This window comes from Macaca fascicularis, chromosome 13, assembly GCF_037993035.2.
Source record: "Macaca fascicularis isolate 582-1 chromosome 13, T2T-MFA8v1.1".
NCBI classification, from domain to species: domain Eukaryota; kingdom Metazoa; phylum Chordata; class Mammalia; order Primates; family Cercopithecidae; genus Macaca; species Macaca fascicularis.
The window spans coordinates 9,743,672-9,769,778 of NC_088387.1; the positions used below are offsets into that span (position 1 = coordinate 9,743,672).

Sequence of the window (26,107 nt, forward strand, 5' to 3'; positions counted from 1 at the left end):
AAGATAGATAAACTTTAGGCCACACCTCTGTATTTTCATTAAATATAGCCTGCTGGGGTTCTGAATCAGAGAATTTTCAACATGGTAATAAAAGGAAACGTTTCTCTAAGGTGTACAATTCATATTTTACTGTGTGATCTCAAAATGATCTAAAATTTAAACTTTTTGTTAGAACTTCACTTTAAGGCTTACCTATAATCCTAACACTTTGGGAGGCCAAGGCAGGAAGATCACTTGTGCCCAAGAGTTCAAGACCAGCCTGGGCAACATACTGAGACTTGGTCTCTATTTTAAAATAAAAATAAGAATATTAAATAAAAAAAAATTCACTTAAAATGCATGATTATAATAATTTAAAAGATCAACATTTTAATGTTTTCTTAGAATTTCAAAATACATACCCAGGTAGGGAAGAGATTGGAAAATGCTAGCATGCTCAAGGACCATAATTTAATTAAAGCTAACATTGCATACGTAGCAAGAACCTCTAAGTATGCAAAAAACTAAAATAAACAATTATAAGACACAATCCCACTTCCTAAGAGTCTCCCTGTCCTCTTAAGGAAATAGGACTAGAAAAATAAATCAGTAATAGTATAAAGCAATATGTGCTAAGGGTCAAAATAAAAATATTAGTAATTATTTCCTACCAGGTTAAGAATATGCACATTGTCATTTTAAAGATTTTGCCACTGGTGATAATCAGAATCTTAGTCAGCATCTTTAAAAATGCTAATGTAAAAATGCAACTCTTTTTCTACAAATGTACACGGAAACATTATCTTTTATTCAGTATCTGGCATCATTTTAAAAGAACTGATGACTTTTGGCCGGGCATGTGGCTTACGCCTGTAATCCTAGCACTTTGGGAGGTCCAGGCGGGTGGACCACCTGAGGTCAGGAGTTCGAGACCAGCCTGGCCAACATGGTGAAACCCCATCTCTATTAAAAATGCAAAACTTAGCCAGATGTGATGGCACATGCCTGTAATTCCAGCTACTTGAGAGGCTGAGGCAGGAAGATCACTTGAACCTGGGAGGCAGAGGTGGCTGTGAGCAGAGATTGTGCCACTGCACTCCAGCCTGGGTGACAAGAGTGAAACTCCGTCTCAAAAAAAGAACTGATGACTTTTGGCGTCTTCCCTTACTCCTCAGGAAGTTTACTAAACCTCAGTTCAAAAATGACAATTCTATTCTTTCTGGCTACACATGGGGCTGGGAGCCACAGGTTTTATATTACCTGTAAGTTTCAAAGAAAGTTTCTGTGTTCTTTACTTGGAGACCGGTCACAAAAGCTATATAGGCTTCTAGAGGCCCCACTTCTTTTCACAGCACAGAGCACTGGTTACATCCTGATTTAATAGACACTGTCTATCCTACAAAGCAAGTACCGGGTCCAGATGGATCTCCAAGCGAGTTCCACTAAGCACCCAGGAACCAACTAATTCCAATTTCACATAATAAATGTTCCTAAGGATAAAAAGATAAATGAAAGAGGGAACATATCCTTACTTTATTTTATGAAAGTAGTAGAAAGTAAAACTTTGATATTCAAACCAGATAAGGATATAGGAAGAAGGAAAATCACAGATCATTCTTACTCACAAACAAACCTGAGAAAACACTAAATGTTAGCACATGAAATCAACAAATATATATTAAAAATATAATATGGCTAAGTTGGGATGCAATATTGGTTTAAAGTAATAAAATCTGTTCCTTTAGCTCACATTTATAAATGAAAAGAAAACAACTAATTATTTCAATAGATGCAGAAAAAGCATTAAATTAACTCATAAGATAAACAAAATAAATTAAATTAAATTAAATTTTAAAATCTTTCATTTTGAAACAAGGAACAAGACAAGAATGTTTACTATTGCCATCTGTTATGGGTTGAAATGAATCTTCCCCAGCCATGCTGAAGTCCTAATCCCCAGTACCCGTGAATGGGACCTTATGTGGAAATAAGACGATCAGAGTCATTTAGGGTGAGCTCTAATCCAATATGACTGTGTCCTTATAAAAAGGGGACATTTGTACACAGAGACAGACACATACAGAGAAAAGACAAGTGAAGACACAGGAAGAGGAAGGAGATCTATAAGCTAAGGAATGTCTGAAGTTCCAGACCTTGCTCTCAGATTTCTACCCTCCAGAAATCTGAAGTAATAAGTTTCTGTTGTTTAAGGCACCCAGCCTGTAGTACTTTCTTACAGCAGCCCTAGAAACTAATACACGATCTCAGTTCAACACTGTATTAGGAGTCTTTGCCAGTACCACAAAACAAGAATAGTTATAAAGAATTGAAAACAGGCTGGGCTTGGTGACTCATGCCTGTAATCCCAGCATGTTGGGAGGCCAAGGCAGATGGATCACCTAAGGTCAGGAGTTCAAGACCAGTCTAGCCAACATGGTGAAAACCTGTCTCTTCCAAAACTACAAAAATTAGCTGGGCATGGTGGCAGGCGCCTGTAATCCCAGCTACTTGAGAGGCTGAGGCAGGAGAATTGCTTGAACCTGGGAGGCAGAGCTTGCAGTGAGCCAAGATCGCACCACTGCACTCTAATCTGGGTGACAGAGCAAGACTCTGTCTCAAAAAAAAAAAAAAAAAAAGAATCGAAAACAAAAACATAAAATTATAATTATTCACAAATGACATTACTGTTTACACAGAAACCCACAAAAAAGCTATTAGAATTAATGACTTTATAGTTTAATTTTTTTAAAAACCAAAGTAGTTTGAATTTCTAGCCCCAAAATTACAAACTTGAAAAAAAAAAACTTACAATAGTAGAAAATATAAGGTATGAAAGAATTATCTAACAAAGATATTTAAGATCTTTATGGATAAAGTAATAAAATTTTATTGTTTGACATTAAGGAAGACCTAAATTATCATCTTGGAAGGCTTTCCTGCAGAAATTGAAAAGCTGGTTTTAAATTTTAAATGGAAAGCACAGAACATAGCATAGTCAAAAGTCTTGAAAATGAAGAACAAAACTGAAGGACCTACACTAACTGATTTCAGAAATTGCTCTAATACTACAGTAATGAAGACATGAGGATAGACAAACAGGTCAAGCCCCAGACTGAGAGAAAAATGTGTAATGCATATATCTGGCAAACGACTCATATCCAGAATATAGAAAAACTCCTACAAACCAATAACAAGAAGACAAACATTTTAAAAATGGGCAAATGACTCAGACACTTTCACAAAAGGCATATGAATGGACCAATAAGAACATGAAAAGATGCTCACCATCTTTAACCAAGATATTTATTTTAAGCCACAATGAGCTATCACTTCACACCTACTAGAAGAGCTACCATTAAAAAGATCGCCAACACGAAATGTTAATAAGGACGTAGAACAACTGGAAATCTCATACGTTGCTAGAAGGAGTTTAAAAGGGTAAACTTTGGAGATCTGTTTCGCAGTTTTTTATAAACTTAAACATGCATTTGTCCAGTTACGTCACGTTTAATATTTCCACTTCTCTTGTGTATATATCTGTATCTACAAAAAGACATGTATAAGATATAAGATATGCACAGCAAGCTTATTCATATTACCCAAAAAAAGGGAACGCCTCAGTTTTCCCCACTTACCCCCATTTAATTGTGGCATATTTATACAGTGGAATACTACTTAGAAATAAAAAGAAAGAAACTACTGACAAAGGCAACAAATAGATGACCTCAAAAACACTGAGTGGAAGAAATCATGCCTATATTATATATTTCCAATTACCTGAAGTTCAAAAGTTGGCCACGCTAATCTATAGTGACAGAAATCAGAACAGTGTTTACTTTGGAAGGAACAGGGTGACTAAGTGGAAAGGGACACAGCAAACTTTCTGGGTAACAGACATAGTCTGTATCTTATTTAAGGTATTACCTACGCAAGTGTAAGGAGTTATCAAAATTCATTGACTTTTGTGTTCTGTGTATTTTACTGTATGCAAATTATGTTTTTACAAAAAAAAAAAAAAAAAAAAAAAAAAAAATTCCCTACCTGATCCAGAGAAAAAAAAGTGCCATTCCAATACAAACTCTTACAGGTACACGGAGTGTGTGTGTGTGTGTGCGCGCGCACGTGTGCGTGTAACTCAAAAAGCAGATTCTAAAATTCACATGGCAGACTGGTAGCAGTGGCTCATCCCTATAATCCTGTAATCCCAGCACTTTGGGAGGCCGAGGCGGATGGATCGCCTGAGGTCAGGAGTTTGAGACCAGCCTGGACAACCTGGTAAAACCCAGTCTCTACTAAAAATACAAAAATTAGCTGGGCGTGGCTGTGCACACCTGTAGTCCCAGCTAGTCAGAAGACCGAGGCAGGAGAATCGTTTGAACCTGGGAGGCGGAGGTTGCAGTGAGCCAAGATTATGCCGCTGCACTCCAGCCTGGGTGACAGAATGAGACTGTGTCTCCAAAAAAAAAAAAAAAAAAAAAAAAATTCACATGGCAGAGAGGGCCAGAAAAAGTTAGACACGTCTGAAAAATGGCCAGGAGACTTGACTCAACAGATAAAATATAATCAGAAACCATGGTAATTAAGATAATGTTGGACTAGCACAAGGCCAGACCTAGAGAACACATCTGGGTGCCCGGAAACAGGCCACGCATATGTGGAAACTTGAAACGTGACTAGGGTGGCACTGTACATGTGGGGCATATACCATGTATACACATGTACAGTAAACAGTGCTTGGTGTACTGGATGTCCATAGAGAATATAAGAAAGCTAGATTCTGCCAGGCGTGGTGGCTCACACCTGTAATCCCAGCACTTCGGGAGGCCGAGGTGGGAGGATCACAAGGTCAAGAGATGGAGACTATCCTGGCCAACATGGTGAAACCCCATCTCTACTAAAAATACAAAAATTAGCAGGGCATGGTGGCAGGTGCCTGTAGTCCCAGCTACTCGGGAAGCTGAGGCAGGAGAATTGCTTGAACATGGGAGGCAGAGGTTACAGTGAGTTGAGATAGCACCACTGCGCTCCAGCCTGGAGACAGAGCAAGACTCCATCTCAAAAAAAGAAAAAGAAAAAAAAAAAGAAAAAAAGAAAGCTAGATTCCTACCTCACACCACACATCAAAATTATTCCAGGTGATTAATATTCTTAAGTATAAAAGACATAACTTTGAAACATTGGGAAAAAAAACAAGAAAAAATATTCTCATGACCTTCTTAGGGTAAGGAAGAATTTCTAAAATAAGATATAAAAAAGCACAAACCCTAAGGAAAAATGATAAATTCTCCCATGTGAAAATGTACTGTTTCTGTTCTTCAAGAGACATCATGAAGAAAGTGAAAAGATAAGGGAAAAAGGGGGCTGGAGAGAAGACACTGACATCATGTATCTGACCAGAAACATCTGGATGATGTGGGAACTCCTGCAGCAAGAAAGTCAAGGATCTAACAGAAGGATGGGCAAAATACACAAACAGGCCTTTCATTGGAGAGGAAACATGAATATCCAATAAACACGAAAGAACACAACCTGATTAGCACCTGGCATTTGCAAATTACTACTACAGTGATATTTCATTTTCTACCCATTAAATTGACAAATATTTGAAGTCTGACAACACGAGGTGTTCCTAAGAACACGGCACAATGAGGAGGCTCCACCGTGCTGGGGGAAGGTTTGGAGCTGGTAAGGACAGGTTTTCATTATCTAGGAAGCCCCTGCCATGACTCTACTTCTAAGCATTTGTCTTACTGAGTCTGTTTTGTGCTTACCAGGGCAAAGAAAGTTCACAGCAATCCTGTTTGAGACAGGGGAAAACTAGAAACGACTCATGTTTCCTCAGAGGCTGAAATACTGTGCAGCTGCAAGAGAATGAACTAGAGCCGCCCACAAGGATGAATCGTAAGGGAATTTTAAGGGAATGAGGAACACAAATCTGGGAAGGATGGAACTGGGTGTGGGTGTGCATGAGATTCCCAAGGGTCAGCAATGTTTTATTTCTGAAGCTGGGGGTTGCTTTTATTATGACTCTCTATTTTTTATTTATTTATTTATTTTTTGAGACGGAGTCTTGCTCTGTGCCCCAGGCTGGAGTGCAGCAGCGCGATCTCGGCTCACTGCAAGCTCCGCCTCCCGGATTCACGCCATCCTCCTGCCTCAGCCTCCCGAGTAGCTGGGACTACAGGCGCCTGCCACCTCGCCCGGCTAATTCTCTTGTTTTTTTTTTTTTTTTTTTTTTTTTTTTTTGAGACGGAGTCTCACGCTGTTGCCCAGGCTGGAGTGCAGTGGCGCGATCTCGGCTCACTGCAAGCTCCGCCTCCTGGGTTCACGCCATTCTCCTGCCTCAGCCTCCTGAGTAGCTAGGACTACAGGCGCCCGCCACCGCGCCCGGCTAATTTTTTGTATTTTTAGTAGAGACGGGGTTCCACTGTGGTCTCGATCTCCTGACCTTGTGATCCGCCCGCCTCGGCCTCCCAAAGTGCTGGGATTACAGGCTTGAGCCACCGCGCCCGGCCAATTTTCTTGTATTTTTAGTAGAGACGGGGTTTCACCGTGTTAGCCAGGATGGTCTCGATCTCCTGACCTCGTGATCCGCCCGTCTCGGCCTCCCAAAGTGCTAGGATTACAGGCTTGAGCCACCGCGCCCGGCCAACTCTCTATATCTTATACAGATTACAAATATGTTTCTATAGGCATTAAATATTAATTAAAAATACATATGTACATATAGAATGTATAAAATTCTACTCATTTCCCCAAACCAGCTTACCCTGGAAATAGAGAAAGAATCTGTTTAATAAACCTGGTGGAATTCACCAACTGTATGTTCCTTGTTAAAAATTTGATTGCATGGAAGCACATTTATCAAACAAATAAGTGATTTATAATTTCTTAGTTTATCTAAATGCAGTGCTTAGTTTATTTTGTATCCATATTTAATAGCCATTTCTCAGGATATCAAAGTCCAATTTGGGGCATTCCATCCATCGTTTTCTATAAATATCCCCTAGAAGGTGAAGGGAAAGACCAGCATGTGGTAGATGGCTCAGGGGGTGAACACCCTGCCCCGTGGGTGTGTATACCGTCTGAGGCAGCAGCTTCTGTGAGGCCAGCCTCTTACCTCATGGGCCTCTGTCCCTCTCCCTTCTACTTTCAGGGCCACGTAAGTATCTCCACTTTCAGTTTCAACCAGTTCAAAACTGGTTTTACTATCTTACTCTTCTTTCCATTTCCTCTGTACTAAAACTCACCAAGGACAGACCTCATTAAAAAAAAAAGTCACAGCAGAAAGAATAAATGTGGAATGAGACCATTTTCTTTTCTTTTCTTTTTTTTTTTTTTTTGTGAGACAGAGTCTCACTCCATCACCCAGGCTGGAGTGCAGTGGCACGATCTTGGCTCACTGCAACATCTGCCTCCTAGGTTCAAGCGATTCTCGTGCCTCAGCCTCCTGAGTACCTGGGATTACAGGCGTGCGTCATTTTGCCCAGCTAATTTTTGCATTTTTAGTGGAGATGGGATCTCACCATGTTGGCCAGGCTGGTCTCGAACTCCTGATCTCAAGTGATCCACCTGCTTCAGCCTCCCAAAGTGCTGCAATTACAGGCGTGAGCCACTGCACCCGGCCAAGAGCAAGTTTTTAAGTAGATAATCTAGACATAAAAAGAGGCTTGTAGGCTGGGCGCAGTGGCCCATGCCTGTAATCCCAGCACTTCGGGAGGCCAAGGTGGGTGGATCACCAGAGGTCAGGAGTTTGAGACCAGCCTGGCCAATATGGTGAAATCCCATTTCTACTAAAAATATAAAAATTAGCTGGGCGTGGTGGCAGGTGCCTGTAATCCCAGCTACTTAGGAGGCTGAGAAAGGAGAATCACTTGGACCCAGGAGGCGGAGGTCACAGTGAGCCAAGATCACACCATTGCACTCCAGCCTGGGCAACAAGAGTAAAACTCTGTCTCAAAAAACAAACAAACAAACAAACAAAAAACAAAAGAGGCTGCTTGTAGCTCCAACATTAACCACGTAAATATTAGCACACATATATAAGATTTTAATATATATGTTTAACACGTATAGGTATGCATATGTTTAACACATTTATACATACATGTATGTGTGTATATATTTGTTATATATTAAAATATGTATTTGTTATGTATTGAAATATACATATTTGTTATATATAAACATATATCTGTTATATATACACACACACACACATAATATATACACACATATATACACACACACACACAAGGAAACTCCTAATCTGGTACAGAGATAAATATATTCTCCCAAAAGAATGCTATGACGAACTGGCATTTATTAAGATGGGCTCTTTACCAATAATTATTCTTGAACCAAAGAATGACACTTTGTTATCTGCTCTACCAAATAATGTCCACCTGCGAGCCAGCTTTAAGATTGGCCTGGTGTCCTCTGTGTCTGCAAAAAGCCCTCACATTTTCTAATTACTTCACAGCTTATAAACGAAACAGACTCTTCCGAAATCTATGCAGCTATACGTGTACCAGAACTTCATCACCCTGGGGGACGAACCACAAAAGTCAGCCCTATAATAGAATGCACCGTCCTGTGAATAAGCTCAAGACTAATTCTGTATCTGCATTTTAAAAAGGACACACTACCTCAAGTAAGATTTGTTCTTTTCTCATTTTACAGCAAGAAGTTTTTTTTTTTTTCTTTATGACAGTCCATCAAAAATGAATAGACATCAAGTGGTCATTCTAACATTTGGACCAAAGCCAGGTCAGATCTGAAGGCAATGCAGAAAGGAGGCAGGAATGTGGGCCACACACCTGAAACACTAGGTCATTATCCTCCTTATCACACACCAGAAGGTAGTTCCCTGCCCAAAAGATAAACTCCAGACTCAGCTTAAGATGTACAGCCCTTAAAATTTTAACCTCAGCCAACCTCTCCTCCTTTATTTAGTAAGAAAAATTATAGCTATTAACCTATTCTTATGGTTCCATAATATCAGTCTCTTGTTTTATAAGCTACAATCAGTTCGGAATTGCTGCTGAGTTCCAAACAGCCTGTAAGTGTCCAAGGCACTCCACAAACCAAGCAGTTGTCAAAAGGGATTTGAGCAAACACTACTCTCTAGACACGTTTCCGAAGGATTAACACAATGAGTCAGAAATAGGTACCATTAACTACAGCGGTGGGATCGAATTTACCAATGTAATAATCCCTAAAGGAAAACACACTGCCTCCTTTTCATCGCCAAATGTCACTTGTCTATATGGAAAGTAGCAATGTCTGGGAGACAAGGGCAGCCTCAGAATGGGCCTTCAGAGGGCGGCACAGATTCCCACACACTGGACCTCCTCTGACTGGCTGATGGCAGGGATCCTGGCTTTAGGCATGAGTATCTTTCCTTCTTTGCCTCTTCCTGCAATTTACAGTTTTTGTATAAATACAAGTCCTTATTTATTTATTTATTTATTTAAGATGGAGTCTCTCACTCTGTTGCCAAGGCTAGAGTACAGTGGCACGGTCGTGGCTCACTGTAACCTCTGCCTCCCAGGTTCAAGTGATTCTCCTGTCTCAGCCTCCTGAGTAGCTGGGCGTACAGGCACCTGCCACCATGCCTGGCTAATTTTTTTGTATTTTTAGTAGAGATAAGGTTTCACCGTGTTGGCCAGGCCGGTCTCGAACTCCTGACCTCAGGTGATCTGCCCGCCTCGGCCTTCCAAAGTGCTGGGATTACAGGCATGAGCCACCATGCCCAGTCTACAATGACTTTTTTAAAGTTTCTATTTTGCCATTTTAATATAGAACCTTTATAGGAAAAAAAAATGTTTCTCTGAGAAGCAGTTTCTCAGTTAACTTGGATAAACATATCTACTAAGCCCATGAAGCCGCAGACAGATAGCAATGTCTGTCACAGGGGAAAATTGAGCAGTGTCGTGCTGCATAATGACATTTCCATTAACAACAGACAGCATCTACAACAGTGGTCCCATAAGGTTATAATGGAGCTGAACAATTCCTATCACCTAGTGACAGTCTAACTGTTGGAACATTGTGGCGCAATGCATCACTCGCATGTGTGGTGTTGCTGGTGTACACAAACCTACTGCAGTGCCAGTCGTAGAAAAGTCTAGCACGTTCAATTACACACAGTATGTAGGACTTGCTATAATGATAATAAATGACTATGTTACTGGTTTATGTATTTACTCCACTATCCTTTTTATCATTATTTTAGAGTGTACTCCTACTTATGCAGAACAAAATTAAGTTAATTGTAAAACAGAGTCCTTCAGGAGGACTCCAGAAGAAGGAATTGTTATCATAGACGACAGCTTCATGTGTGTTACTGCTCCTGACGACCTTCCAGTGGGACAAGATGTGGAGGTGGGTGACAGGGATATGGATGATCCTGACCCTGGGCAGGCCAAGGTTAATGTGTGTGTGTGTGTCTTCATTTTTAACCAAAAAGTTTAAAGTAAAAAAAAAAAAAAAAAAAACTTATAGAATAAGGATATAAAGAAAATATTTTTGTACAGCTATACAACATGTTTTCAGCTACATGTTATTACAAAGAGTCAAAAACTTTAAAAAAATGTTTATAAAGTAAAAAAGTTACAGTAAGCTAAGGTTAATTTATGACTGAAGAGAAGTATTTTTAGAATAAATTTAGTGTAGCCTAAGTGTACAATATTTACAAAGCCTATAGTACTGTACAATAACGTTTTAGGCCTTCACTTTCACTTGCCATTTGCTCACTGACTCATCCAGAGAAACTTCCAGTCCTGCAAGCTCCATTCGTGGTAAGTGCCCCATACAAGTGGACCCTTTTTTTAGTCTTTTATATAGTATTTCTACTATCCCTTTTCTATGTTTAGATGTGTTCAGATACACACATACTTTCGTGTTACAAGATTCTCTTGTGCCTAGAGATCCAGTACAGTAGCATGCTGTAAAGGTTTGTAGCCTAGGAACAACAGGCCATACCCATATAGCTTAGGTGTATAATATACTGTACTATCCAGGTTTGTGTAAGTTCACTCTACAATGTTCACACGATGACAAAATTGCCCAGTGGGAGATTTCTCAGAACATATCCCAGTCGTTCACTGACGCATGACTGTATATCACATATTAGCTCTAGAAAGCAAAGCTATAAGTGAATTGACAAAAGTTGCCATAGATCCTAACAGCTTTTGAGATGGATGAGGGGCAGACAGAACTTGGCACACTTCGTACACACTTGGCACACACACACTCGTTCACAGCTCCCAGTCAACTAGTTAGGGTGCTGGTGCCATAGGATTAGGAGAGAAAGCTAAATCACCAAGGACTTGGCCAAAAGCAAACTATGGTGGTGAGGAGGAAGGTGAAGAAAAGGGGTGGTGTGCAACACAGTGGGACACCTTGCCTTATTCCCCATGTTTGTTGAGGCCGGTCCTGAGAAGCTTAAGAGAGAAAGACTCAGAAGCATGCATTGGAGACTAGTTTTCTTGTGGTCCCAGTGATGGTGGCTCTTGTGATGCCTGGATGGGGAAGGAGAGCCTGGAAAAGTCAGGTGGTGACTTCAGTCAAGGGGGCGGGGGGATGTGCTGACACCCACCTCTGGCTTTGTCAGCTTCCTAAAACAGAAACAGCGTGGGCAGCTGCCAAGGGGCCTGCTGCTCAGCCTCTATCTCTGCGACCCCTTGGGACTCGGTGCAAACTCAGACCTTCCTGTTCCCCTTTGGCACAGGCACCAACCCCATGCCCATTCTTCCTCTCCTGGCCACCACATCGTGGGTATTGAGCAGGACAGGCAAGTATGACTGGACACCTTTTTTGCAGGCAGCAGGGAGAGAAAGCTTGAAAACCTTTACTTCCCGTGCTGCGTTCCTGACTGAATGAAGAGCCAAATCACAGCCTCAAAATTCTATATTGGGTGAGGAAAGGCAAACCTTGCCAGCAATATTCTCCCACTGCAAGCTACCTTCAGATGCAGTGTTTGTGCTAAATGAATGAAATGAGATGTCAACAAGAGTCCCTACTAAAAAACAAACCACGAAACACCTCCAATTCCCATGGTGGGGTTTGATAGGCTCTCTGACAATCACTGAAGTCCCATCTGAAAAATGCATTTTGGTAGCTTTATGGGTTGACTCAAAGTCTTGAGATACTTATGTGGTTTTCTTAAACGTGTTGTTTCTAAAGATTGTGAAGGTGATTGTCAGAGAGCATCTCAAATCCCCCATGGGAACTGGAGGGGTTTAGATAAATCCAAACAGAGGGACGGTCTACAAAATCTCTGACACCCTTTCAAGAGTGTTAAGGTCATGAAAAAAGAGGAAAGGCTGAGGTACTGTCACAGATTAGAAGCCAAGAATAAGCGACAATTAAATGCAAAGTGGGGAAACTGGATCAGAAAAAGGATCCTGGAAGAGAAAAAAAGACATTAAGCGGAAAAACAGGTGAAATTCAAATCGCGTGTGCACTTTATAGTGTTTACTGGCACTACTTGATTCATTTTGATCATTATACTACAGCCATCCAAGATGTTAACAAAAAAGGAAGCTGGGTAAAGGGTATTCGTGAATTCTGTACTACTTTGCAACTCTTAGGTAAGCCCAAAATTACTTCAAAAGTTAAAATGAAAATGTAATTGGGGAGATAACTGGATAATTATCTCACCTTAGAGTGATCAAGAAAGAGAAAAGAGACCTGGGAATCTCCTTTTCTAGCAGGAAAGGAAATAGTCATAAGACTGTGAGTGTCAGTGACTAAAAAGGACAAACATGAACCCATGTTTCACATTTGTCCATCAGTCCAGCCCAGGACTCCCCTAGCATACTCTGGGCTACTGGAGCCTTTTTTATTGAGCCACTTTTGGAGGTGATTCTTCACCAGCCTAGTGTCCTAGCTTAAAATTACAAGAGGAATAATATCCATAAATTAAAAGGTTTTTTTTTTTTCTTTCTTTCTGAAAATGCATTTCAAAGAGGAGAGTTTGGGAGTTTTGCTCATGTGGAGTATTTCCCCCGACAGAGGGGCTGAGATTGGTTGGGTTGGGGTGAATGTGAGCTGACTCCTGCTGTGTTCAGAACTGGATATACCATGAGCTTTGGGAGAAGCAGTCCGATGCGGGGCTCTGAGGGTGGACACTCAGGCCGGGAAGGAGCATAGCCTCTCAGTAAGGATCAAGGCCCCAGAGCAAAACTGGACCACCCCAGCAGTGAACTGTGGTAAGTGTGGGCATGCTGCATAGCAGACATTCCCGACATTAATCTGGGAAGCCTGAGCTCTGCTTGTTGTTTGGTCACTTCCTGATGATCTTAGGCCACTCACTAAGAGGCTCTGTCTGGGCCTGTGTTCTCCTCTATAAAACAGGAACCTGGACTGGGCTGTGTGCTTCCCCTATACTGTTCTTCAGCTACTTCTGGATGAAAAGGGAGGGACTGGACGTCTTGAAAGGTGGAAGAGCCACGCTGGTAAGTACAGGGCTGGGATTCCAACCCAGGTAGTCAGCTCCAAAGCACACATCCTTAATCAGACGCCACACTGGCTCCCAAGGCCAATACTGCCCCAAGCCTGGATGATGGGTGGCACCCATATGCTGCAGCCCTGGCTGACGCCCTGATGCCCCCTCACGAGAGCCCAAAAACTGGCTTTGGTGGGATATTGCACACCTGATATAGCATTATCCTTTCATTCTTATCTTGACACTGAGAGGTGGACATTGTTATGGAGATAGAGATCTTAGATGGCTTGCTCAAGGTTACCTAGCTACAAGGTGATGAAACAGGGCTTTGACCCTAGTTTTCGTTCATGACTCCAAGGCCATATTCTTACTGATTGAGGGGAACAAGTATGATTTCAGATCCTCTCCTAGAATTCAGTTCTGAACGAAGCGATAACTCTCAGCAGGAGGCCACTCTGGAACTTAGACTGGCATGCTGCCGCAGCTCCTCCTCAGGAGTCTTTGCTATTGCTCCCCCACCATGGATCCAGAAGAGGACTCCTGTGGCTTTATCTGCTTGCTGAAATTCAGACACAGAATAGTACGTTGACACACTTCTCTACTAACATAGTAATCTACCAAAACAGGATACACGTTTATGTGACAGCAATTGCCTTTCCTGAGCTGAACCCCATGCTGGTCTCACGTTCTTCCCTAAGTCCCACAGCCATCTGTTGAATGACTCAATCTTGAAATTTGTCAGGCATCAACAATAAATGTACTGGCTTGTACAAAAGTCAACTTTTCCCCCCTTTGAAAATGAAGACACTACTCGACAACCACTTTATGTTACCTTCTGCACTCATGCAACAGGGACAGCAAGACTAGTTACAGTGCAGTGGACCTGTTCTGATAATCTGTAAGAGTATCTAAAAAAAGACGATTAAAGAAAAAGACAGCTAAGCTTTAATATCTAACTTGTCATCTTAACATTATCATGGCGTATATTTAATATATGTAACTATTCATAGTTGGTATCCTTTTTACTGGTCAATACTAATCAAAATTATTTAAATACATACAAAGATATATTTATATACACACACATATATACACACTATATATATGGTATGTGTATACATACATATGCATAAGGGTATATGTGTGTGTATGTACATATTATGTAAAATATACATCCTATAAGAGTACCATCAGCAGTTAGAATTAAAAGGGTTTAGGAAGAGAAGTGGGAGGTAGAAAAAGAGCAGAAGAGAAATATGGCATTTACTTCATAATATCTTCCTCAATTCTGAACCTTCAAACAGCCACAAAGAATTATCGAGTACCGGACAGGAGCAGTGGCTCACGCCTATAATCCCAGCACTTCGGTAGGCCGAGGAAGACGGATTGTTTGAGCTTAGGAGTTCAAAACCAGCCTGGGCAACATGCTGAAACTCTGTCTCTATAGAAGAATACAAAAATTAGCCGGGCATGGTGGCATGCATCTGTAGCCCCAACTACTTGGGAGGCTAAGGTGGAAGGATCACTCAAGCCTGGAAGGTGGAGGTTGCAGTGAGCCGAGAACACGCAACTGCACTCTAGCATGGGTGACAGGATGAGACTCTGTCTCAAAAAAAAAAAAAGAATTATTAAGTATCTACAGGACTTGGTAGTCCATAATATCTAGTCAGTTGTCATCTTTAAATACAGGATTTTTTTCTTAAATCTTTAACTTTCCCAACAGCAGTTACTTGACTGTCAAGAAAAGATATTGATTTCAAATCATCTACAAGATTTTATAATTCACTTTTCATGAGGCGCTTAAAGTCATTTGGGGTGGCACCAAATTAAGTTGTTATTCTACATTCATTTAGTAGATATGTACTTTTTTAAATAAAGAAAAACGAGTCAGGTTTGCTACAGAGATGAGTTGTAATGTCTGAGCCAAATTATTGGGCAGTATCCAAACACCTGGCCGCCACAAATGACTACTTTAATGTATTTCTAATGAGGGCTGGATTCAGACCAAGATGAAGACACTTAACCCATTAAGTAAAATTTCTTCAAGTTTTCTTAAAAGATCACAAATTTGTAATATTAGCATGAAGGAATAAGCCAAATAACTTCATTTTTTTTTTTCCTAACAGAGATGTTAGCTGCAGACCCAGAAAATACAGCAAGTATTTTGGCTGGTCATAGTGGCTCAGGTCTGTAATCCCAGCACTTTGGGAGACCGAGACAGGAGGATTGCTTGAGGCCAGGAGTTTGAGAACAGCCTGGGCAACATAGGGAGACCTCTATCTCTACAAAAAAATTTACAAATTATCTGGGTGTGATAGTGCGAGCCTGTGATCCCAGCTACTTGAGAGGCTGGGGTGGGAGGATCTCTTGAGTCTGGGAGATCAAGACCAGTGAGCCATGGTCACACCACTGCACTCCAGCCTGGGTGACAGAGCAAGACCCTGTCCCAAAAACAACAGCAAAAAAACCACCCAGAAGACAACAACAAAAAGAAAATATAGCATTTTAAAAATAGTGAGCTCTGTGCTTTTAAAACTCCTCAACCGGAGCTGCCTAAATGAAGAATGGGCCCTTTACAAATCCCCGTCTCTGGAGGGTTTAGGCTGAGGTTAGATTGGTCCTGGGATTCCTGCAGTGGTGAAAAAGCTCTGCCTCCAATGCTACGACAAGAGGACTGCCATGCACAATCATGAGTGGAGAAGAAAAGACAGAGTGAATGAAGGCTAAGAGTGGCATCTCACCTCTCACCAATTCAATTGTATAATGCAAACCTTGATGTACACAGCAAATTGGAATTGAGAACCCACCAGTCTAACTCCAGAGTAAACCATTTGTTAGGTTAACAATTGCTCAAAACATAAAACTACATATTTTCAGAGCTGAGGGAGACCTGGCTCTATACCTTCATTTGTATTTGTCAACAATAATTTATTGGGCACCTACTAAGTGCCAGACCCTGTGCCAGATCCTTTCCAGGCACAATTTCTTATTAGAATCTATGTGCCTTTTCTAATATTATCCCTATTTTGATGGAGGAACTTGAGAATCAGAATGTCCAGCAAATTGCCCAAGGGTCACAGGAAATGGCAGAGGCAGGATTTGAACCCACACTCCACAGTCATTACCACCACAGAGCACCGCTCCCATTTCATAGATGACCTTGGGCAGGCTAGTTATGGACAGGTTCCAGCAGATTCCAGCCAGTAGACTTTCTAGTACCCCAGGCGGCCTTTTGCTACACATCACAAAAGCAGCTGCAATGACTGTTGAGGCTGCTTGGCTGGCAGAAATGGAAGGAAAAAGAAAAGGAAGCAGCTGACCAAATGTTCCTTCCGACTGACCATGGAGCTGCGAGCTCTCAGTTGTCTGCCAGCTTCCGGCTGACCAACAGAGAGAAGCATGTCCACCATGAGAGAGCAGCAGCCACCACACAGCCCCTCTATACTCGTTCATCCTGACTCCAAGCAAGCCAACATACACAATGCAGTAGGATCTTCCCTGCACACCTTCTCAGTGCTTTAACTTGCCACCACAATCACACACGCAGCTGCCTTTCTTCCTGATAGATAAGGTGCTTGCCCACGAGCACTTCATCAGTGATTAAACTCTGCTCAGACATGTTTTGACCACAGCTGCCCATGCAGCCCACGTGCAGTAAGACCTGCTGTGTGATCTGTGAGCCCCGACTTTTAGCAGCCAGGTAGGAGGCTTCCTGAGGGTCACTCAACAGTCCTTGGGTAGAAGCCACGGCAGGTGCAGACAACTGGACAGCTTCCGTGTTTAAGGATATCAGCACTTACCACAGGGAGGCAGGCGGACTAACTTGCACCTGCACCTCCAGAAGGCAATGGAAAGAAAATAATTTCACGGGGATGACAGCTTCCAGCCCTTGACCTGGTGCTAAAAACAGGGGCCAGGAAGTCCAGCACAGCCCTTTTCCCTGCTCCCCAACACAGCCCTGCCTACTCTCCAGTTCAGGACAATTCAGGCCAGAGTGTGACCCGAATTTGAGCTCTCAAATCCAAAGAGCTCCGAGAAACCTCAATCACAGCGCCAAAACCCTTCCATACCTGGGATGGAGGTGCAAGTCCTTCCCGGCCCTTCTTCCTGGAAAACCCAAATCAAGGACGAGGTCTCTCAGGTCTTCCCTTGCCCTAAACACACACGCACTCCTCACACACAACATACACACTTGCTGACCCCACACCCGTGCACACCTCATACCACACACACATGAACACTCACTTGCTCACCCCAGCGGGCTAGCTGGCCCCCACAAGGGACACCTACCAAGTCGCACACCTGCACACCTGCCCCCAAGTGTATAGCCACTTGCTCCCCGATCCCCGCCTTCCAGCCCCCACTACACCTGCCCCAGCGCACACGCACGGGCTCGCCCTCCACCCCGCCCCGCCGCCTGCCCCCCACCCTCCTGCTCCCCGCTCTCCTGCCCCACGCGCCCCGCGCCCTGAGCCCCGCACCCCACGCCCCACCGCCCTCCGCACTCACCGGCGCCGGCGCCCGCCGTCCCGCGCCGCCCCGCGGCCTGGGGCCCCGCCGCCCCGCTCCGGCCCGCGGCTCCTGGGCTGGCCCGACCCCGCAGCCGCCGCTTCCCGTCACGTGGGGCGGCCGCCAGGCGCTGGCGGAGGGCGGGAGCGCAGCCGTCCCCGCGCCGCCCGCCGGCCCGCGGTCCCTGCCGCCTGGCTCCGAGCACAGGCCGAGAAGCGCCCTGCTCCGGGCCTCTTCGTCCCCCTCCGTGTACCGGGGCCACGACACGGCCCGCCTCGCGGGGCGGCCGGCGGGCGGAAGGTGTTCATTCGGGGGGCGCTGAGGCCGCCGGCCCCGGGCGAGAGCGCGGTCCGCGCCAGCTGTGCGAGCCGTGGGGCTGAGGTCTCTTCTCCGCCCCCGCCGCCGCGGGGAGCGTCAGGGAAGCCGGGCTTTGCCTGGCTGGCTCGCCACCCAGTTTCTGTCACCTACACAGGAGGAGGGCGCTCGGGAAATACCTGCTGAATGAACGAATGAACGAATGAATGAATCCTAGGAAATGCCTGGGCCCGCGGCCACCTGACCAGGCGGGCTGGAGGTTCCGACGTACCGCCGGTGCCCCACCAAGAGCCGAAGGCACTGTTGGGATGCGCAGTCCTCGCAGGAGGCCCGCAGCGCCCCAGGGCCCCAGGGACTGACTGGGACCCCTGACTGGCAGAGTCCACCTGCTTGATAACTTATTTGAGAAGGGAGGCCTGGGACTATCTTACGCTTTTTAGGAAAACCCAACTGCAGCTATTCCTTTGGTTCAGGCCGCAGTGAAGAACTGTAGGTTACTATGAATCCATGAACCTCTCTTCAATATACAAAGTCCAATTTCATGATGAAAGAACTGGAAAGCTCCCTCCAGAGTTGTCAGTACTCAATTATTAGCATATAAAAAGTCAAATTTTCCCAGTGATTTTCAGACTTTAGGAGCTGCTAGTGACCTGTGGCCTCAGCTTTCTTACAGCCACTCTGAGTATTGTAAAACAAAGGTATTATCCCAAGTCTGAAGGCAGATACCAGATTGTACTCCATGGTCTTCTGTTTCAAAGGGATAAAAAAAGGAAAAAAAAGAAAAAGAAAGTGGCCAAAAAAAACCCAACAATCTTCTGTGACTTGTCCTCCATCCCTACCTTAGTGTGACTCATGGCAACATAAATGCCCCATGCCCAGTGGGGCCAGTGTCACCGGCTCAGCCTCCAAGTAGGGGACTAGCTTCCCAGGAGTGTAAAGCTGTGGCCAGCAATTGAGCTTCAAGGGCAGGCAGCAGTGAATGGACCTTCAAGTCTAAGGTGGCCAACAGCTAGTGGAGCCAGGGATTGGGAAGGTACAAGAGCAAATCCAGTCTCCTCATTTTACCCAGGCTCAAAGAGACTATGTGACTTGTCATCAACTAATCACTGGCTCAGGTGGGCCTAGAATTCACCCTTGTGCTTTAGCATTTTAGTCCTCTACCAGATCACATTACACAGAGCTGCACAAGACTGGTTACAGAGGTGATATCTACTGACTGCCAGACAGTGACTTCAGAAACTGCTAGTGACTGAGCAATGAAGTAGATGCTACTAATTTACCATTTTACAAATGCGTTGATTGAGGCAAAGAAAGGTGAATGACTTCCTGTGTTAATTCACTTAGGAAAATATAAATTTAAAAAATTTTAAAAGGTGACTTGTCCCAAACCTCATGCTAGTAAGAAAAAGCAACAGTAAGAATCCAGAATTTAGCAACAGTGATTCTTTTTATATAGTTTTGAATGAACAGTTTATGAACAATATTTGTGTTCTACTTTAGATGATCCAGGAGTGAAAATGTATAACAAGAAATAATTCAGACATATTTATTTTATGAAAGGATTTATCACAGGATTCTTATAATGGCAAGCTCCATATTATTCCATCTAGAAACATCAGTTCCTTCTGAAACTTGAAAAGTCTGTGTCACAAATGACAGGCACCTCCATGTAAATGCCTGTACCATAAATGTGCAAATATGTGCATAGGCCAAATTCCTTGTTTCTATTGGTTACATTTAAGAATATCAATCATACGGCTTTCAAAACAATTATTAACTTCACTTTTAATATTTATTAGATATTCCTTGGGCCCATACCAAGCGTTATTTTACAAAATGTGAAAAAGATGGGCTCTGATGAGAACGATTATTGAAGACTGAGTTGCATCGATATAACGGAATATTTTCATAGTTGCTGTCTACTCTCAAAACTTAGGATCCTTATACTTACACATACTTTGTGCTCCTCACTTTCTCACTGGGTATACACTTGGGAGGGCAAGGATTGTGTCTATGCTCTCTGCTGTATCTTTCTGCATGTAGAAAACACTCAACCAATTTTTTAAAAATTCTTGAAGCTCAATATTGAAATATTGACTAACCAGATGACTTTTTTTTTTTTTTTTTGCTCAGGCTGGAGTGCAGTGGTACAATCTTCTCAGCTCACTGCAACCTCTACCTCCCGGGTTCAAGCAATTCTCCTGCCTCAGCCTCCAAAGTATCTGCAACTACAGGCATGCACCATCACGCAGGGCTAATTTTTGTATTTTTAGTAGAAACAGGGTTTTACCATATTGAACAGGCTGGTCTTGAACTCCTGACCTCAAGTGATCCACCCACCTCGGCTTCCCCAGGTGCTGGGATTACAGGCATGAGCAACCACATCCGGCCTAGATTAACTTTAAAAGAGGCTTTTAATACTAAGATTCCATTATTCTAATATATAAGCTTTTTTAAAAAATTTTTTTTGAGACAGAGTCTCGCTCTTTAAGAGCACACGTGTAGGATAGTTGGTGTCATTTTAGAAGATAAGCAAAGAAAGGTTACATTTTCGATTTTTTTTAAAGCAACAGCTTACTATGTGCCATGTTTTTTTGTTTTTTGTTTTTTTTTTTTGAGACGGAGTCTCGCTCTGTCGCCCAGCCCAGGCTGGAGTGCAGTGGCGCGATCTCGGCTCACTGCAAGCTCCGCCTCCCGGGTTCATGCCATTCTCCTGCCTCAGCCTCCCAAGTAGCTGGGACTACAGGCGCCCACAACCGCGCCCAGCTAATTTTTTGTATTTTTAGTAGAGACGGGGTTTCACCGTGGTCTCGATCTCCTGACCTTATGATCCGCCCGCCTTGGCCTCCCAAAGTGCTGGGATTACAGGCGTGAGCCACCGCGCCCGGCCCTATGTGCCATGTTTTAAGAGCTTTTACATGTAATAGCTCATTTAATCATATACACACACACATCCATGTACTTGTAATCTAGCTTCACTAAAATAAACTTTTTTGAACTATTATTCACTCAACTATTTCTTGAGCAGCTCCTGTGTGCCAGGTACTATGCCAGAGGCTTCAGCAGATACTGAAATGAGGAAGACAGTCTCTACCCTCAAAGTTTAATGTGCAGTGGTTTATAAGGTAGAGTTGCTAGCCAGCAGGATCAACATCACCTCTGAACTTGTTAGAAATGCAAATTCTGGTGTCCCCATCCCAAACCTCCTAAATCAAAAACTTGGGTTAGGACCCAGCAAACTATTTTTACAATCCTTCCAGAGGATTCTAACGGACACACAATTTTGAGGACCACTGGATTAGTGTGATATGTGGAAGAAAAACCCACCTAACCAGATCATAAGGGAAAAAATAATGTGCTCTAGAAGTTTGATAGTGGAGCTCAGTTAGGAAGTATCTGAGGATGGGGAAAGGTTCATTCATCTGTATTCATTCAGCGTACACTTACTGTTCTTGTGCTGTGTGGCAGGCACTAAGAAGCCAAAGATGAAAGGTAACATGAGATGAGTGCTGTCGTCATCTGAATGTGTACCTCCAAAATTTCTATGTTGAAACCTAATGCTCAAGGTGATGGTATTTGGAAGTGGGGTCTTTAGGAGATAATTCTGTCACAAGTGTGGAAACTTCCTGAATTATTGCCCTTATAAAAGAAGCCTGAGAGCCTGTTGCCCCATCCACCATGTGAGGACACAGCGAGAAAGTGCCATTTATGAATGGGTCTTCACTACACCCAATCTGCCAGCACCTTGATCTTGGACTTCCCAGCCTCCAGAATTGAGAAATGCATTCTGTTGTTTATAAACTACTCAGTATATGGTATTTTGTTGTAACAACTTGAAATGACTCAATGAATTTAAAAGCAAGCCAGTAGTTTAACTGCTCTAAATAGCTAACAACATAGGTCCAAAATGTGAAATATTGCTTAAACTGTTACCTTCACATTGAAGCTCCTTTATGCTCGTGTATATATACTTTATATATACACATATATATATATATATATATTTTGTTTTTTAGGAGTCGTGCTCTGTCCCCTAGACTGGAGTGCAGTGGTGCAATCTCAGTTCACTGCAACCCCTACCTGCTGGGTTCAAGCGATTCTCCTGCCTTAGCCTCCCGAGTAGCTGGATTACAGGCACTCAAAACCATGCCCAGCTAACTTTTGTTTTTTTTAGTGGAGATGGGGTTTTACCATGTTGGCCGGTCTGTTCTTAAACTCCTGACCTCAAGTGATCCACCCGCCTCAGCCTCCCAAAGGGCTGGGATTACAAGCGTGACCCACTGCGCCCAGCCTGCTCAAGTGTATTTTTGACACAATATTTTGATGAAATATTTATAACATATCTTAACTATTACATTATCAACAAGAATCAACACCAGAGTCCTCAGTATATATTTTGTTCATCATGCATTCGTTCCACAAACATTTATTGAGCACCTACTAAGTACAAGCACTGTGCAGGCTAATGACTAAGTGAGGGATTTGAAGGCAATGTATGGACCCTGTCCCAGAGGAATGCACAATCTAGTGAGGTGACAATGCCAGGCATGGCAGTGTTTGTTGATTCCCCACAGCTTTGTTCTTGTCAACTATAGTCACCAAATAAAAATGTGAATAAAACCTCAGGATCTTTGAGTGAAGCAAAAATCCTTATAGTTACCTTAAAATGTTGAGTGTCTTATGGTTACAGATGACAATGTAGCGGGAGTAACCTTAGGCCTGTAAACTCAAATGTGTAACAAAGATAATTTTTTTTTTCTGTAACTGAAACCTATTTCTATTTGAAGCCTCCATTTACCTGCAGTGACAATAATCTTATCAAACGGGAGGCCCTCCTCCTTTCTTTCAGTTTGAAACCTCCATTTATCTGCAGTGACAATCTTATCAACGGGAGGCCCGCCCCTTTCTCCAGGGCTTTGTCAAGACTGGGGAGACTACCCGAAGTGCCAAGATGAGGAGAGATAGACCTTAGGTCCTTGTGTCACTGGTCCCCACAGAAGTTCTGAGATGTTCTTTGTCCACCATAGTGTTTGGTTTTCAGTCTTTTGGTTTCAGGCTTGAGGGCTGGAGATGTCTGTGGCTTCAATTCTCATGTGGTATGGCAGAAATCTCTGTGTGGCAGCCCTTCTGCCTGGACATATTTGAAGCATCACCTCAGAACTTGTTAGAAATGCAAATTATAAGGCCTCCCCATCAACCTCCTAAATCAGAAAGTCAGCAGACTGCAAATTCTCCAATGTTCCATGCTACAAAGGTTCCGCCCAGGAAGGATTGGGCAGGCATCACCATTCTCTCCTTCCCTTGGAGGAGAGAGGGTAAGTGAATCTCATTCTAGTCCCTCCTCTCTTAATCTCGATTTTTTTTCCTCAGATGACAACCCTTCCATCTCAAGAGTTCTGCTTCAGAGGCACCTAGAACAGTATTAATATAGTTAGTTTTAAGCAAGGAAGTACTCTTAGTTTTAAACTGGGAAGTACTGGAATTAAAAAAAAGACATCTTACCTGCCACAAAACATTTTTGCAGATGAATTAAGGCTTCAGGTTAGGCGATGGGTTCAGAAAACCGCAGAGAGAAAAAGCACAGCAAGAACCTGTAACCACTTTTTCAGACTATTAAACTCAAGGTTCTTCCTTCTCACACCATCATCCTGCCACTTCTTTCCTTCGATGACAATCAATAGGATACAAGACGTCTCCAAGGAGAGCCCCCAGAGGAGGCATTTTACACCCTTGAGCTCCAATCCTCACAACATTGCGAGATGGCTTGTAATTTCCATCTCAGAGGGGAGGACGCTACAGCTAGAGTGTATGTCCTAGGTAAGCAAAGAAGCCAAGGTTATAACACAACTCTGAGCCACTCCAAAGCCTGCCCTTTCCTCTAAACTGCCTTCTATGACCAATAACTTTGTAAAAACCAGCTGCCAGTTCTTAAACACTTACTCTGTGTCAAGTGTGTTTACAATCTCTACAATAATCTCCACTCCTTTGATCATCCTTCACAGAAAGTGCTAAGACAGCATTTTCCTGATGAGGGGACTGAAGCTGAGAAACTGAGTAACTCACCCAAGGTTTTGGTGCAACAGAGTAAAACCTGAAATGAGGTCAGGTTTCTAGCCCCAGATTCTCCCAAGGTAGCTGCTTTTGATACTAAAACAATGTGCCTCCTGGTGAAGGAAATGGGGATAATACTAATCACACTCATTTCACTATTGTAATGAAAATCAAATAAGATTTGAGATGTGGAATATGATGATGTTAATACCATGACGCTAATACATTTAACTCCAATTTAAGACAGATGCCTGCCTCAGCTCAGATTTAAGACTGTTCAATTTTGGGCAAGTCTGATCAGCTTTCTTGGCACCAACCTGAAAGAACTAGACTGAGCAACTTTTAAGTTTCCTCCCAGCTCTGAAATTCAGTTTTTAGACATAAAGTATTACATACATAAATAAGAAAAATTGGGAAACACTTCTGAGCTTTCTCTTTTTGAGGATCTCACTTCTAGTACTCTTTTGAGGTTTATCTTTTGGCATCCTCAGAGTTCTTCATATTTTTGTAGACAATGCAATAATTTCCAATAAAATGACACATCACAGAGGATGCATACAATAAATATTCAAAACATATCTGTAAGTTTTATTTTTTCAGACATGGTACCATTCTGTCGCCCAGGCTGAAGTACAGTGTGGTAATCCTATCTAACTGCAGGCTGGAATTGCTGGGCGCCTGTGATCCTACCACCTCAACCTCCCAAGTAGCTAGTATCGCAGAGACACCACCATGCCTGGCTAATTTTTTTTTTTTTTTTTTTTGTAGATACAGGGTCTTAGTATGTGGCCCAGGCTGGCCTAGAACTCCTGGCCTCAAGCAATCCTCCCATCTGAGCCTCCCGAAACGCTGGGATTACAGGCATAAGCCACCACACCCGACAAGTTTAAGTTTTAAATGTGCAAAATATTTAGGGATATGTATCGCTCCCATGAATGATAAAAGAGAAGCAGAAAATATTTCTTAGTAAGTGAATTACTGGGAATTAGACTATAATTGATACCTACAGCAATTTAAAAACTTCACTGTAGCTATTAATACATGCAGAAAAAATGTAGTTGGATTTTATGCTTGCTACTTCCTCACTCGTGAGTAAATTATCCTTTCTATGCATCAGTTTCCTCATCTGAAAAATAGGCATTCTGGTAATACACACCTCATTAGGCTGTTCTGAGGAATGTGATAATACACGTAAAACGCAGTCCCTGGCACACTGTAAATGTCTAACAAACGTTTGGCGGTTATTACTGGCGTTTCCCAGCCGGTTATTATTTTTTACATGTGAGCAGGTTAATTCAGAGCATTACTTCAAAACAAATACTTGAATACCTATTTGTCCAAGGAGCCTGGGTTACAGGGAATTCACTAAATAAAGCTTCTAGTCTTACGTTATATAGAAGGGGGATGAAGAGACAAGAAACAGATTAAACAAAGAAAAGCACGATAATTTCAGACACAACCACTGCCATATTTAGAGTACTGTATACCGGCCCCCCGCGCCAGAATTCTTTCCCTTCAGGCTGCCCCAGGAATCCCTTTGACCTCTGCCGTTGGACGTCACAGAAAGCGCGACCAATCGTCGCCGGCTCCCGGAGCTTCACTCTTCCCTCCCTTCCTGCAAAACTTGACACGCCATTTGTTTCTACGTCTGACATCGTTCTCTTTTCTCTGGTCCCTGCGAGCTTTTGCAAGCTGGACCAGGCCCCAACACTCGCACCAGCTGCGAGAGAAAGAGCCCGGCATGCGGCGCACTCAGAGTGACGACACACTCGAGTCTCCGCCCGGGTACGTCACTTCCGG

General features: G+C 43.0%; 1 protein-coding gene and 1 long non-coding RNA gene across 6 annotated transcripts in view; both read right to left on the bottom strand.

Annotated features, from left to right (window-relative positions):
- Window positions 1-18,052, bottom strand: part of TGFBRAP1 (transforming growth factor beta receptor associated protein 1) — a 64,516-nt gene extending 46,464 nt beyond the window's left edge. For both annotated transcript variants that reach the window (XM_045368686.2, XM_045368685.2), the window contains exon 1: window positions 17,942-18,052. The gene's annotated coding sequence lies outside the window, so the exon portion shown is untranslated. The remainder of the gene's footprint in view (window positions 1-17,941) is intronic.
- A 4,598-nt stretch (window positions 18,053-22,650) lies between these two features.
- On the bottom strand, window positions 22,651-26,069 carry LOC102134946 (uncharacterized). Of its 4 annotated transcripts, none has more exons than XR_283081.4 (3): window positions 25,850-26,069; window positions 23,759-24,069; window positions 22,651-23,667 (listed from the first exon to the last, which is right to left on the bottom strand). It is a non-coding gene; the product is annotated as an uncharacterized lncRNA (long non-coding RNA). The 4 variants fall into 4 exon arrangements; XR_012422008.1 differs by having other exon boundaries at window positions 25,696-25,853; XR_012422007.1 differs by having other exon boundaries at window positions 25,637-25,853.
- Window positions 26,070-26,107: the final 38 nt, after the last annotated feature.